A 15,781-nucleotide genomic window follows, 5' to 3' on the forward strand; every position below is an offset into this window, starting at 1 on the left:
AAAGTAACTAAGTAACGTAATTAGTTACTTTTTTATGGAGTAACGCAATATTGTAATGCATTACTTTTAAATGTAACTTTCCCCAACACTGGTTATGAGCACTCTTTGCAAGCTTTAGTTTCTAGTCTATAATCCATTAATGTAGAACTTTGTTTTTCGGCCACACACACGTTGCAAAGTTTCGGGAATGACATCCGCATATTTATGCTGGATTCACTCTCGAAGTAGTAGTGATTGACATAGTGATAACCATAGCAATAGATGGGACATAATATGTGAAAATGTGCATTAACACTAGAGCACCCTCATTAATTTCAGAAGCACGTAACATTATGCGCTCTCGACATTTGTCATTAAGATCACGCTATAGAAACCGCTTAAAATTAAGTATAAAGAAGAGAAGAAAGTGGCCCTAGGCAGCTGCCTACACAGGATCCGCCACTGCTAGATGCAGTTAGAAATTTACTAAAAACAAGCCTATCGCAAGATATCTGGTAGGGGGGGGCACCTGGGGTGGCCAGACAGATTTCAGGGGGGCCACCCCTGGCCACCACGTAGACACACCCCTGTTTCAAAGGATAGAACTTGTGAAAAATAAGTGTGCTTAATTGTATTGAATGTCCCCTTGGAGTGTACTTCAAATCTGGTTAGTATATATTTTTTTTTTAAATAGTACTTCCAGATAATAGGATATTAATGAAAAGGCCACTTAAGTGTACTCAAAGAGAAACACTTTCACGACTGTTTCTCAAGTACACTTTAAAAAAAAAGCACTGTAATGATGTTAAATTAAAAGTTTTACATTAAAGTACATTTTAAATTAATTGTTTTGATAACATTTGTCGTGCTTTAAAGTACACTCATTTTGATGTATTGACTAACATATTAAAGCACATGTAAAGTTCTTTTTAATCTCAATTTTAATTGTAGTTGTAATGTTTCAAGTACAAATGTGTACTTACAAACGTATTTAAATACACTAAAGTATATTTTTAATTATGATAAATGCTTGTCAGTATTCTGCAGTACACTTGAACCATATTTCAATTAGAAATAATTATAAAATTACATATAAAGATGTAGCCTACTCAAGTCCTACTTAACCTATGTCAACTATATGTCAAAACATTGCATCCAATTAGCACATTTTCTTGAATTTTATTATTTCTGTAATAAGTAATGTTTTTAAAAGTATGCTAAAGTGTACTTCTTTTTCTTTAGGAATAGTTCACCCACAAATTAAACTTCTATCATCGTTTACTCACTCAAATGTCGTTCCAAACTGGTATTATTTTCTTTACATCTGCAGAATACAAAAAGCAAATATTTTTAAAAAATGTTTCATATCTTTTTCGGCATATTATGTAAAAGATACAAAACATTCAAAGACATAAATTTTGGGTCAAATATGACAACATAAACCTCAAACGTAAACCAGTATCAAACCTCATTGGTTCTCGCATGTCACATGATCAAACGTCATGATGGCATGTGACTTGTTACACACCATTTACACTACAAACATGAATTAGAGTATTGTGAGCACCATGACAAAATGGAAAAATGTAGTTGTTTTTTTATAATTCTGTTTTGTTTTGGTGGCACTAGCCCACTTCACATTTAAACTGAAGAAATTTGTTGTGCTACCTAAAAAAAACAGCAATTACAAATGTTCATCAACACAATACAATAAGAAGTACTGATACTTTCATACAATGATTATTGCAGGTAGACGTGTGTAAGAAATTAGCAAGGTAGTAGGGGGCCAGAAGAGGAGATTGGATTCTCCAAAGAGCTATTAGCACAGAGGGAAGAATGTGCAGCTTCCCTTGTTTAGTTGTTTGTCTTAAATCACCTTTATGTTTAAACTTCAGAGGAAGTCAACTCCCTGCCGTCCCTGGTGATTGAAACCAGCTCCTCTCCTGAGCCCTCACTCGTCTGCATCTGGAAAAGGGGAAATTATATGTCTTTTGGGCCTTTGACCCTGACCTCATAAAATATGGCCTTTCTAGAGTGGCAGGATTGTTTGAACAGGGTTTAGTGTGTGTTACCTGAGAGTAAGTAAACTGTCAGGAATTTTTATTTTTGGGTCAACTATTTCTTTCAGGATATCACGCCTATCTGTATGTATGCATCCTTTGTGTTTTTACTGTCACTTTGTGACCATGTCACACCCATTGATAGTAGCACATGTTATTTCTCCCATATACAAGAAACACATGCAGTTGAGAAGATATGTGCTGTAGGTGTTTACATTGTTTTGAATTAAATCAATTCATTGTATATAGTGGAGACCAAGGCTAGATGTAATATGGGTAAGTTGTCACAACTGTACGTTCAGTGTGCTTAGTTGCATGCAGCGCCAGGTCTGTAGCCTTAAGAAGCTCTTTGACCGCTTCTGGAGTCAGGCCCCCTCCCTTGTCCATTTCCTTTAGGACATCAGCTTGATAAGCCTGAAGGATGGCCATGGTGTAAAGCACCATGCCCACCTGGCCTGCCACCATGTCAGACGATGAGGGTGGACATGTTCCTACACTGCTTATTTGGGAGGAGAGGGCAGGACTTCCATTAGGGGGCCAAAGACGGTGAGAGGTGAGCGGCCAGCGTGTCCTCGATCACCTGAATAGCAGCATAACCCTGCTCCACAGAATCCACTAGGTTGGTGAAGTCAGCGGCCACCGTGTTAGTAAGGCGAGCAGAGAAAGGCTGCTTCCAGGATCTGGAGATTTCGTGATGCAGATAACTGAAAAACAGCAGCTTTCTTCATGTGGGACAAGAATTAGGGCCAACTTAAGAAATGATCATCGAGCTTAGAGGACTGGAACTCACGTGGTTTGTCCGGCCACTCAATACTAAGCTTTTCAGTAGCACGCACTAAATGTCCACTAGCTCAGTATAGGCTGCAGAAGGCCACGCCTCCTGGCCGCTAAGTGGGAGAGCGTCGACTGGAGTGGGCCCGAAATCCTCAAAGTCGGATGGTGTACAAAACGTCATCTAACCTGAAGGAAAATGGCCTCGCGTGCCCCTGGGCTGGGACATAAATAATCGTGGATAAATTCCACCGGTGAATCCGAGAGAAGGAGAGAAAGGGGGAGTCCCGTCTGCTCACTCTCTATAGCCTCGAGCCCCAGGTCGCGGATTCACGGAAGGCCTCAGCAGCCTCCAGAGCAGCACGACGGGGGAAAACGGATGACTCCTTCTCAAAAACCGCAAACCTCATGCAAAGAGTTTTGATACGGAGATTCTCTGAGTTTCAAAACAAATTTTGCAGATAGAAGTACCATAAAGAGCACAAACCCATACATTTAACACACTTACTGTGCGGGTCATCGCTCGCAATAAAGCAAGAGCACAGCGGCTGGCAGTGGCGAAACTCCAAGGTTCCACTGAATGCAGTCGCTGAAGTGCAAAAGAGAAAACTTGAAGAAATAAGCCAAAACACGGGCCAGATAAATCGCTTCTGAAGGAAGGAAATTAGGGATGGGCGTATCGATCAAGAAGTATCGATATATCGATACTGATGGGAGTATCGAAAGTATCGATACTCAAATAAAAAAAAATATCGATATTAAGGTGTTTTTTTTACCAGTGATTTTGTTCATTTAACAAAAAATTAATGCATACTATATGCATTGAATTTGACTAATAACATGTGTTAGCAAATAATTGTGTAGGATAAAACTATTTTCATGTTCATTTGAACACACGTAAATGTTGCAAGACAGAACCAATCAATCGCAGAGAGCGTTCGCTCACTTCTGACAGTGCATTCAAACAGGGCTGCGTTTCCCAAAAGTATCACTAGCCGGGTTTCCGTCCAAAGTTGCGAATTTAACTTATGCGCAAAATTGAAATATCACGTAAAACATTTGCGAATAAGCACCATTTCTCGAGTCAAAGAGAACAAAATTGTCACTTCCTGGTAGAACTGGCGCTAGGCTATATATCACTATGAAAAGTAGGAGAAACCCCTGAATATAATAATTTTCATAGGCCTATATAATAAATTACTTGCGCCTCAGAGCGAGCAGACGACACAAAATAAATGCGGTCATTGATTTTCGGAGGTGAATGCTGCTGTTTGGGAATGCAGTCCTGTAACAGTTCTGGGAGGCAATTATACAGAAATACGTTGATGACAGACTTTGCTTGGACATTTCAAAATTACCATAACATTTCAGATGCTGAGGAACGAGATTGGTCCACTGGTTAGGTTTTGCCATCCCATAGCGCAGTCACATGACTTTTTTTATGCGCATGGAGGAATTTACACGGCAAATGCGTTTCCATCTCCTTTTATTCGCATTAACCCTTTTTCGTACAAGTCAAAAACCACCTCAAGCCAGCGTAAAAACTTTTTTGCGAATTAAGGGATTTTTTATTCGAAATGTGCTGTTTCCATCACTCTTTTCTGATGCGATACTTCAAAATGCGCATAAAAACAGGGTGATGGAAACATAGCTACTGATGCTTTTGCGAACGGCAGTCCAGAGCAATGCTCATCAGAGGACAGACAAAAACATATATGTTTGAGTTATTTTACAATAAACAAATTGAAATTGTAGCCTACATAGTTTGTGCAATTACATTTATTTAAATTGAACATTAAAAGTCCATATTGATTACGTTATTCTGTAATGTTAATACAAAATCATACAGTCAGAATAAAAAAGGTTGCATTTTATGCATGCAACAGCCTTTCACTGGCAGCCCCTATGAAAATTAACCATGGTTTTACTAAAGTGACCTAAGTTCAACTATAGTATTTGTAGATTTCCATGGTTACCACTACAATAAACATTTTTAACCACGTGTAAACAAAAATATAACCTAATAAGTTGCAATTAAAGTGTATTGAAATGAGTTTCAAATATAAAGTTAAGTGGGTATCATTACCCATTTTACTCTTAGTAATTTAATAATTTAAAAAAAATTCTTAATTTAAAAGTTCAGCTTAGAAGTATCTGTAACGAGTCAGTCCACTGAAGGCGAGCGTAGTGAGAACCCAAGTGCAGTTTATTTACAGTGTGATCCAAACATGATACACAGACTTGACTTGACGAGGCATGAACAGACTTGACTTGACATGAACAGACTAGACTCACCGACAGTGGGTTACAACATCAATACACGACAAGGGCACAATGGGAACATGAAGGCTACTTATAGCAGACAAGGAGGGTCACATGACATGAACAAACCAATGGGGAACAAGACACATGACTAAGACTACCAATCAGAACATGACACATACACAAGGCAGAGATACATGAGGGCAAGGGAAGCATGACACTAACAGGGTGAAACAATTACAAAATAAAAGACATGAAAACCTGAACATGAAACAAAACCCAAACACCACATTACAGTATCGTATTGGTATCGATATTGACGATACTGGCCTTTAAAAGTATCGTTATCATATCGAAAACAAAATAAGTGGTATCGCCCATCCCTAAAGGAAATCTGAGGAGCGGATGGCGTGTTTGCCAGTATTAGACTGGATGACATACTGACGTCGAGGTGGCGTGAATTGGCATGATTTCATACGGGCTTCAGACAATCGGCACACAAGGGGTGTTCCCAATGCATCATAGCTACGCAGTGCTGAGTGAACCTATGAAAGAGAACAGCCATTGCTCTATAGAAATTGGTGATTTCAACCTTTACTTTTTGTTTTTAAACCCTAAAAGTATCATAATATTTTTGTTATAGATTTTGGGTTAGAAAAAAAGGCAGTTTGTAAATGAAAATTAACTTTGTTCCAATGACACAAGGTGTTTTTCAATAACCATTCCAGGTGATGCGTTTGTAAATGTTTTTTATACTAAACAATAGTTTTGATGCTTAAATTTAGCCTAATGGCCAGGGGTGCACATACGTTTTACGGTCTGGTTCTCATGAGAGCACCTGGAGATTTGGATTGATGCTCACACTGCACATAGTAATAATAGTAATAATAGTATCATTGCACTTTACTTAGTTCATTTTTTTAATACTATTATATTTTAAAATAAAAAATTAGAATGAAATACAAATACAATTATTTTATAGTAGACTTAAAAATAAAATGCTAATATTTAGATTTTCTTCCTTTTCTTTTTTAATTATACACGCACACCCCGGTTTCCCCTATACTAAAGATAAGCATTTATAGGCTAAGCTATGTATGAATATTGCAATAGGTGTTTATAAGGACATAGGTGAATAGAGAATTACACATAAAAGCACAACATTTCTCATTGCATTATCAAATAAACCCAAATAAAAAGCCCTTTGTAGTCACCCAAGCAAGTGCCGCTTTCATCACCTTTTAGGAAAAACAACAGCTCTTTCATGACTAATGCCATTTCAAAAAAAATGGACAGAGCAAAAAAAGAACACAAGATGTCTTCGGTAGTCCTTGCCGTGCTAACTGAGAATGCCTGTGTGTCTATTTTCATTTGCTTTACATTTCAAATGACAGCTGAGAAGCCAGACGGGCCCTTGCATCGGTGTCAAGCACCTCAAGCTCGCGGAGGGCCATGAGTGCCGTCGCCTAGCAACGGCGGAGAAGCAGCCGGCACGAGAAAAGAAAAGGGATCCCTCTCTGAAAACGCTGTGTGCGATCGCGCCTATTCATGCTTTTGTTCAGCCAGTTTAATTTAAGCTCTGTCATCGGAACATTGTTTTGCGTTTTTATAAAACGTCCAACTGCATGGTATGTTCTATGCAGTAATCTATCTATCTATCTATCTATCTATCTATCTGTCTGTCTGTCTGTCTGTCTCTGTCTGTCTGTCTGTCTGTCTATCTATATGTCTGTCTATCTATCTATCTATCTATCTAAATGTATAATATATAATAATGAATATAATATAAACAGGTTTATGCATTTTTTTGTTCAAGTTTATGCACCCCTTTTGTTGCATTGCTCTTTTTACCCAAGCATCTGCAGTCACAGATCTGTGTGGGGGTTGACTACATTCTGGATGGGATTTTAGGCCGGCGGATGAAGGTAGAGGGGTAATTTCCAAATGAATTGGCTCAAAACGTGTCTTTGTCTTCCCTGGCTTTCATAACCAGACTGCAAACTACAGCCCGCACAAACATGAAACCGGTGCCAAAAAGAATCCACGGAGACAATACATCATAGACGTTACTACTGCATGTGATTCAAGCTTAAAGCTTAGTCATGTAGTATCAGTTAAATACAAAAAATGCAGAATGTGTTTGAGTTTTGCCGTCATTTTTCCCATTTAACCATAAAATTCATTTTAAATAGCCTATTTCCACCATGTATTCTTTTCTGGTTCTAGTCATCTGACCATACTCATACTCAAATATATTTAGTATTGAATATATATTGAAATATCTTTCTAATTATTTCTAACTAATTTTATACATTTGCATTGTATTATAAAATATTATGATCACACATTATACACAGAAATAGCCAGTGTAAATATCAATTATGTTAAAAGCAATTGTGTTTGTGCAGATTTCACATTATTAATTTAAACTAACATGGCGACTGTCTAAGCTTCTCTATTCATGAGGATATCCAAGTGCATCTGTTCCATTAGAAAAACACCTTAATTCAATGAATCTTTTCATCTTAGCCCCTCAAAACAAGGACTATCAGAAGTCCTCTTGATTAGAGGATTGAGATGCTCTTTTTGATACAGAAGTGGGCATTCTCTTGTCTTTAAGGAAGTGCTGTGCTTCATCAGCGGTGGTGAGTTGGGCTCTTTACCAGGCTGGCTGTTTTAGCAGACAAAAAAAATAAAAGAGTAAAAACAATCGCTAGTTAGGTGTACTTGTGCAACAAGTCAATCTGAGTACACAGCATGCAGCCTTGCACTTAGAACATTGTGACATCTCCGTCATAACCGCCATAAGTAAACAGCACCTACCATCCATGATGTCATAACACAAAAAAAGACTACAGATTATTAAGCAATTATCTAACTGAACAATCGTGGATGAAGTAATCACTGGTACACACTGTCCTTTTATATGCAATAACAAATGTAGATACTTTTTTTAACCAACAAGCTCAGTGACCGTTTAGTATCTGGTTACAAATCAACATGTTGATATTGTCCACCCAAAAAGATGTCTCAACTGTTTTTGTCCATACAATGAAAGTCCATGGGGTCCAAAACAACACTGGAGCCCACCAAAAGTCAATGGGGCCCAAAACAGCTTTGGACCCCACTGAAAGCGAACGGGGTCCTAAAAAAACAACAACAACATGGGACCCTACTGAAAGTCAATGGGGTCCAAAACAACATTGGACCCCAGTAAAAGTCAGTGGGGTCCAAAACAACATTGGACCCCACTGAAAGTCAATCAAGCCCAAACAACACTGGAGCCCATTGACTTTCATTGTGTAGACAAAAACACTGAGATTTTTTGGTTTGGAAGGACACGAGGGTGAGTAAATGACGACAATTTTTTAAAAATATTTCCTCATAAATAGTTTTGCACTGTTGTATCATGTTTATATTGGAGCCAATTGAAAACTACAAGTCAATGGCATTTGATCTACTTGTACTTCAGCTCTTCGTAGCGTCTTGCACTATGCTGGTAGGTCTGCGAAGCACTCAGTCAGGGCCACGAAAGTTATTCACAAACACTTCCAGCCTACCTCCGTCTCCTGCAGTCCACACTCTGCGATGAGTCTTGGCCAGACCTAATGTTGAGTATCTAAAAAGAGCCGGCTGGCTGTGTGGGCGTATTGAGTGGAGTTCAGGCCAGGAAGTTGCCTACACAGGCCTCAGTCTGAGTCAGTTTTCACAGAGCTACATTAGGACAAAGGGTTTGAATATCAGACTGTAAAAAGCAGCGTCTGATCCGAACTCACACTCTCCAAAACCCCCTGATCATCCTCCCTAAACGCCCCCTCCGCCTCCACATCACATGCTTGCATATATGAACCCAGAAAGTCAAGTCAAGTCAAGTCACCTTTATTTATATAGCGCTTTTAACAATACAGATTGTGTCAAAGCAACTGAACAGCATTAATTAGGAAAACAGTGTGTCAATAATGCAAAATGACAATAGTAAACACTAATTTTTCAGTTAAAGACAGTTCATCATTGAATTCAGTGATGTCAACATCCAGCTCAGTTCAGTTTAAATAGTATCTTTGCAATCATTTGCAATCAAGTCAACGATATCGCTGGAAATGAAGTGTCCCCAACTCAGCAAGCCAGAGGCGACAGGGGCAAGGAACCAAAACTCCATCAGTGACAGAATGGAGAAAAAACCTTGGGAGAAACCAGGCTCAGTCGGGGGGCCAGTTCTCCTCTGACCAGACGAACCAGCAGTTCAATTCCAGGCTGCAGCAATGTCACATTGTGCAGAGGACTCATTTGGTTCCTGTGGTCTTGTCCCGGTGGAAAGATTTATTGATAGAGCATTTTTGTCTTGATTTCCATGAAAACTATTTAAACATCCTTACATCAGTGTCACTGCCTTACATCAAAGCTACAGGCAGTCAGATGTATGTAAAAAAATGTAAATGTTAAAACATTTTCAACAGTATTTTTAAATAATATTTAATTAAATAAAAAAAAGTAATTTAAAAATGCCAATGAGTTTGCATTTTTCTTTCTTGCTTTAAGCCTTCATTTTACAACATTTAGTCCAGTTTAAACATCCTTATTAGTTGAGAAGTAAAGGTACAGATAGTCATAATTGTTTAAAAACATTAAAATGTTAAATATTTTATATTTTATTAAAATAAAAAGTAAATAGAAAATGACAATGGTTACATTTTTTTCCTGTTGTAAGCCCATTTAAGAACATTTAGCCAGATTAGTTAAAAAATATATTAAAATATTACATATAAAATATTTTTTTATATAAATTAAATATCAGTAAACAAATAAAAATCCCAATGAGGTTGTATTTTTTTTCTTGTTTTAATCATTGTTTAACAACACTTAGTCAGATTTATGTTTACAAATATATATATATATATATAGTATATAGATTACTGCAAAGATTATAAAGATATATTCTGAAAAAGCAACAACTTTGCATCTCAAGTAATGCATATTGTAACCTTTTTATTTTAGGAATCAGAACAATTCCAGCAAAAGTATATATTAAAAGAAGTATAATCATTTTTGCACAATGTAGCATTTCCAAATAGTACAAAACAAGGAACAATATTAATAATTATAATAATAATAATAATAATAAATAAATAACAGGTATCAATCATGGTACATGAATGATCTCATCATATTTCTTCAAAAAAGAAGTACATTTTTTGTTATTAATTATTCTTAGTAATTTGATTAAATGTTCTACTTCACATAACAAAAGTTATAAGTGTAGGTATTTTATGCATATTGTTACTATTGTTAAAAGTAGGCTTCTGATTACGTATGTGATTTGTCATGGTGACACTGCCTAATGCAACTGGAAGCAATAATAAAAGCACGCGTGCTAGAAGGGTGACTATTGTGGTAGCACATAATGAAGTTCCAGGTATGTGCTTACAAAGAGAGGCACAAGAAACACGTTTGTTCTGCGTTCCCCAGCAAGAGAAGGAGTGGAGGGGTTCTTGATTTCTGTGAAGGTGATGTAAAGTTCTTTAACCTGTCCTATCACAGCCATTGTCAGCGGTTCATCCGTGGGTGCCGGTAAATAAGGCGGCGGCAGCTAATTCCCTTGACATTTACACATCTCTCACGGTGACTCACTTTCGGCTGGAAGATAGAGAGAAAGGCAAAGTTATCAAAAGATGGATTTATTGTTATGCATCCCTTCGTGGCGTTCATAAACCACACTAGTCCCGTGTGTGTATCTCGCCATCCACGCCAACGCACTCACTGTTGTTGACAGTGCCTGGTGTTCTTTCCTCCATTTACCTCAGTGACTGTAATCTCAGAGAGCGCGTCAGTGTGCGGGTTAGTGCGTCATGAGGGGAAGCATCAACTCACGCGAGTGCACAGTCGATGCGCTGCAAACGGAACACAGCACTGCCATCTATCTCATGCTGCTGCTCTAAACAAATCCCTGTCTCTAATCCTCAAATCTAACCATTTATATTCCCTTTCAAGGCCCGACAACAATGGAATGCTAGACTAAGGCGGCTCGATGTAAACAGAGAAAAATACCTAAAATCCTTCTTCAGGTGACAGTTATATGAATGCATCACACGGTATGTGCAAAAGATAACGTCTCAGAGGGAATAATTACACAACTGAGATACAGCAAACAAATGCTTAAGACATTTAAAAGGATGGTTCGCTTAAAAATGACAAATCTGTCATTTTACTCACTCTCGTGTCGTTTCAAAAATATGGTTTAAATTCTGTGGAACACAAAAGGAGGAATTTTAAATAACATCCTAAATTAGAACACCAAAACAGTCCCAGTTCTCATTCTCGTTAATTATAGCTATTGAAATGAGCGGCCTGGATATTCTTTAGAAGTCCGAGTTAAAAGATCTTAATCGGGTTAGACGCCATATTGAATTTAACGCGGATGAAAGCGAGACTTACAGTGGCACGCACTGTATAAATGTCCTAGATCACTTAATTTTCACAACCTACAAAACTGTTTTATGGAGTTTTCGGAAAGTTTTTTTATTTTTCATAAATTGTTTTATAAACAAAGTTCGGGAGGTGCACGTTCAAATGATCTACCCAATCAGCGTGAGAGGAGGCCTATATATTCATAGCCGACTCACTTACGTTCCTCCACAGTTTTCCATATCCATCCACCACCCTATCTCCTCACTCTTGGCTTGATCCTATTCCCAGCTAGGGGCACGGGGGGAGTACTTTGGGTTCGGGCCAAATTCCGAGCTTGGAACCCTCCCCTCGGACAGCACACCAAATATGCATAACCTTTACTCTATCTGATCATATCTAAGTGTGAACTCGTGAAATATGTTTCATCAGCTGAACAGTTGGTATGATGTTATTCAACAGTACAGTCCATTGAACGCACGGTATTTCTATTCCTCACAGACTCGTTTTAATTCTTTTCAAAATTAAATATGGCACTATCCTGACAAAGGAATATACAGAATAGACCCAAATCATTGATTTAAATATATGTCATTTTTAACATTTCTGTCACATCTGAAATTCGGTATCTCCCATTTTCCATCACCATCTATCAGTGGTCACATGACACAGCAGTATCTCCAAGTAAGGATGTACAGTGAATTCCACGAAAGGTGAAAACACAGGGAGTGTCTTGTACTCACACATACACAAAGTGTGAACAATGAGATTACACAGATAAACATGATATTGGTTTTTCCTTAAGAGGGTAGAGGTTCAAAGCAAGTTCAACTGACACCGAAAAGGCAGTGGGGATTTGACTGTCTCAGTACCAATATAAGACGTACTTACCACATAATATTGTAGAATAACATTTCTGTGAAAAAGTAAAAGACAAATATTTATTATTAATACTGACTGTCATTTGCTTTAGTTGCAGTGGACAGTACCAAAAGTGCAGTGCCATGAAACTAGGGCTGGGTAAAAAATATAGATATCTCGATTTTAATAGATTCTCATTTTTACTAAACGATATCGATTCTTAAATCCCAAGTATCGATTAGTCTAGCCTGTTTTCAGTTAATGGATGGAACATTGAAGTGCACCTCCCATCCTATAAATCGCAATAAGCATTGTGCGTTGGTACTTTTAATATGAAACAAAGTCTGAGATTTTAAATTCTGTCCATTGTATTGCAGTATTCAAACAATAAATGCCGTTTTGACGCTGTTTAATGTGGAGTGACAGATCGCTGTAGCGCCTCAGTTCAACAGACGCAGCAGCGCGAGGCGCACGTGAACTGATCATCTTCTCCACATTAATACCAGTTTCAGCACAAAATAAACATGACTAAACATCTGAAGGTAAGTTAAAAGAAAGGGTACAACTTTGCAATCCGTATCCTGCCTCATGTTATTGCTCAATCACTGTTTCAGCCACGCAAAGACGTCAATATAACGGCTTGTAAACAATTCATGTAACATCACATTTACCTCAGAAAAACATATTCCGTAACCATAAACTCGTTAGTCAGCCAGAAAAATAAACTGTAGAGAGGAGCATTTTGCTAAATATATGCACCATATAACATTCATTATATATATTTTTTTTACCGTTCTTTAATGTTTTATTTATGTTTGAATAAATCCGTCCAAGTTTTTATGACAGTCATTATTTAAATGTGTATATTTTAAAAAAACTAACTAAGTAATTGTAACTTAATTATTATAAAAACGTTTTAAGTGCAATTTAAGCAGTTGTACAGCACAAATCAGTCAATTTTAATGTTCAATATTATAGCAATGTAGTACCAACTAACTCTCATGTATATTTTACAGCATTAGTTGAGAGATTTTTTTTCCTTGAGAACATTTGGAATGTATTGTCCCTGATATGTATCCAAAATAATCTATATTGAATCGAATCGAATCGAATTGGTAATCGAATCGAATCACAAGCTTGTGAATCGAATCGAATCGTGAAATTTGTGTCAAAACCCAGCCCTATGTGAAACGATTGAATATTTCCAGTCACCTAATGCAAAGCCAGCTCCATTCATCCAAATGTCATCACTGCCAAGTCCAGAAATTTCCCATCCGTTTCATTGTAGACAGTCACAGACAAAGCCTGAAATGTCAGTCGAGCCAAAGTGATCAGTAGATACAAGTCATATCAGCTTGTGTGTTCATGGACCATTTCACGTAGGTGAGCCCCATCACATTGTGACATCTAGATGCTAATCAAGCTCCATGGGTTGAGCGGAGAAGACGAATGAGCAGTCGAGCATCATAAAGTTTAAAGTTAAAAGATAATTACAGTGTGTCACGTTGATTCTTGATATATCTGAATAGATCGCTGGACGGCCTGCTGTTAAGATTGAGATGATGGAGTCTGGATGGCTACCTGTGCTGGAACAGTTGCATAATTAGAATTTTGGATGTGAAATTGAACTGCAATTGGAGATTTGGAGATTTATATAATATAATGATAATATATAATGTGATTAGCATTTGGAGTTATACACACAAAATCCAGAGCACTAAAATCTGTGCTGGAACAGTTGCATAATTAGAATTTTGGATGCTCAGTAACAGAAGTGAAATTGAACTGCCATTGGAGATTTGGAGATTTATATAATATAATGATAATATATAATGTGATTAGCATTTGGAGTTATACACACAAAATCCAGAGCACTAAAATGATCTAGCAGTAATAAAGGAAAATAAAACAACTTTTTAACTCAGTAACAACTTGGTGTACAAAGTTAGCAAAGTGTTCATAGTTCGCGTCTAATGCATGACCCACTTTGGGGTTATTTTGCACGTCAGAGATATTCTAATACACACACCTAAAGGAAGTCTGTAAAGGACAAAGGTCACTAGTGGTTGAGCTCAAGAACTGATGAGCATGCAATCCTCATTTCCCTTCTTTAGTTTGTAGCGCTACATACAGGCGCCGCTCTGGTGACAGCACTGGGGCCATGTTGAGAGATGAATCTGGACAAAAGAGCCTTGAAATGCAGGTAGCAACCGCTGCCCTACCCCCATCAAGTGGTCTGGCGCAACTAACAAAAACATAACCGTATCCACCCTACTTTGCTAATGCAATAGAAATACCACATCCAGGAGACCAATATTTCTGTCGTGAAGGAGCTGAAATGCCCAAATTTGCATTTAATGCACAAATGTATACATGCCATGATTGGTCCTGACCCTGCGCTCCGGCCGGCTTTACATAAACTTCCCCATGTCTTTCTTCCGCAGTGCCTCTACGGCAGCTGTGTCAACACACAAAAGGGTCCTGACCTTAAACAAACCCTTATGAAAGTCATTACACACTGTCTCACTAATTTACCCACATTTGGATATCTGACAGCAGTGTGCAAATACTCAATAAAAATAAGAGCTCGGGTCGGTGTGTTTGGTTTTGTAATTACCTTAAAATCACTGGGTCTAATTCAATAACAACTGCATAGATTATTCATCTTTATTCACACAGGAGAACTTCTCGCGAACAATTTTTGCCTAATATCCAACACATGCATACGCACGTGAATTTGTTCTTAACCTTGATCTAATGTTAATGGATTTGAAATGAGGTTAGTCATTTAAATAAAACACGGCTAAACCATAGCCATATAAGAACTTTCTACATAAACTTTACTTTCGTCATACTCAGCAAACATGACACTTGCGCAGATAGAACCTTGAGCACTACTAAGTGTGCCATCCTCAAAACCAGTTCGAACACAAAGTTTTATACAGACCCAGATTACAGACCCCTTTAACACCTATAAGGCCACCTAAAGTATGTGAAAAAAAATATTTTGTACATTTTAAATACATTTAATACGAACGTTATTACGCAGATTTCATTCACAAATTTCTGTGTACGCACGGTTAGTGAACGAGACCCATTGTTTTAAATATTAAAAGACTAAAGGTTGTTCAGCGGTTGACTCCTTTACATGAAAGCTACGGTAAAAACTACATCATATGAATTTAAACAGGAAGTAAAATCAATTAAAATTTTTGCTCTACAGTGAACTGTTGAATTTTGAAAAGCAACCTTTTTTGGACCAACCATTCATGCCAGTTCTGTATTATTGCTAACATAAATTAGCTAGCAAGACAGCGCTGAGATTTTATAGGTGGATATTATTCTAGCAGCTGGATGTTATTTATTCTTTGTTTGTGCACTTCATCGTCTCTGGTTTCCACTTTTTATCTGTTTTTCCAGAGGGCCCCTTGTTTGGTGTCATAACA

The 15,781-nt window shown here is 37.7% G+C and overlaps 1 long non-coding RNA gene across 1 annotated transcript; it reads left to right on the forward strand.

The window, feature by feature from the left end:
• Positions 1 to 584: 584 nt before the first annotated feature.
• On the forward strand, positions 585 to 10,266 carry LOC107655192 (uncharacterized). The gene is made up of 3 exons (XR_001630399.1): positions 585 to 646; positions 1,695 to 1,696; positions 10,254 to 10,266. It is a non-coding gene; the product is annotated as an uncharacterized LOC107655192 (long non-coding RNA).
• Positions 10,267 to 15,781: the final 5,515 nt, after the last annotated feature.

The sequence above is a fragment of the Sinocyclocheilus anshuiensis genome, unplaced genomic scaffold (genome assembly GCF_001515605.1).
Source record: "Sinocyclocheilus anshuiensis isolate Anshui unplaced genomic scaffold, SAMN03320099.WGS_v1.1 scaffold735, whole genome shotgun sequence".
NCBI classification, from domain to species: domain Eukaryota; kingdom Metazoa; phylum Chordata; class Actinopteri; order Cypriniformes; family Cyprinidae; genus Sinocyclocheilus; species Sinocyclocheilus anshuiensis.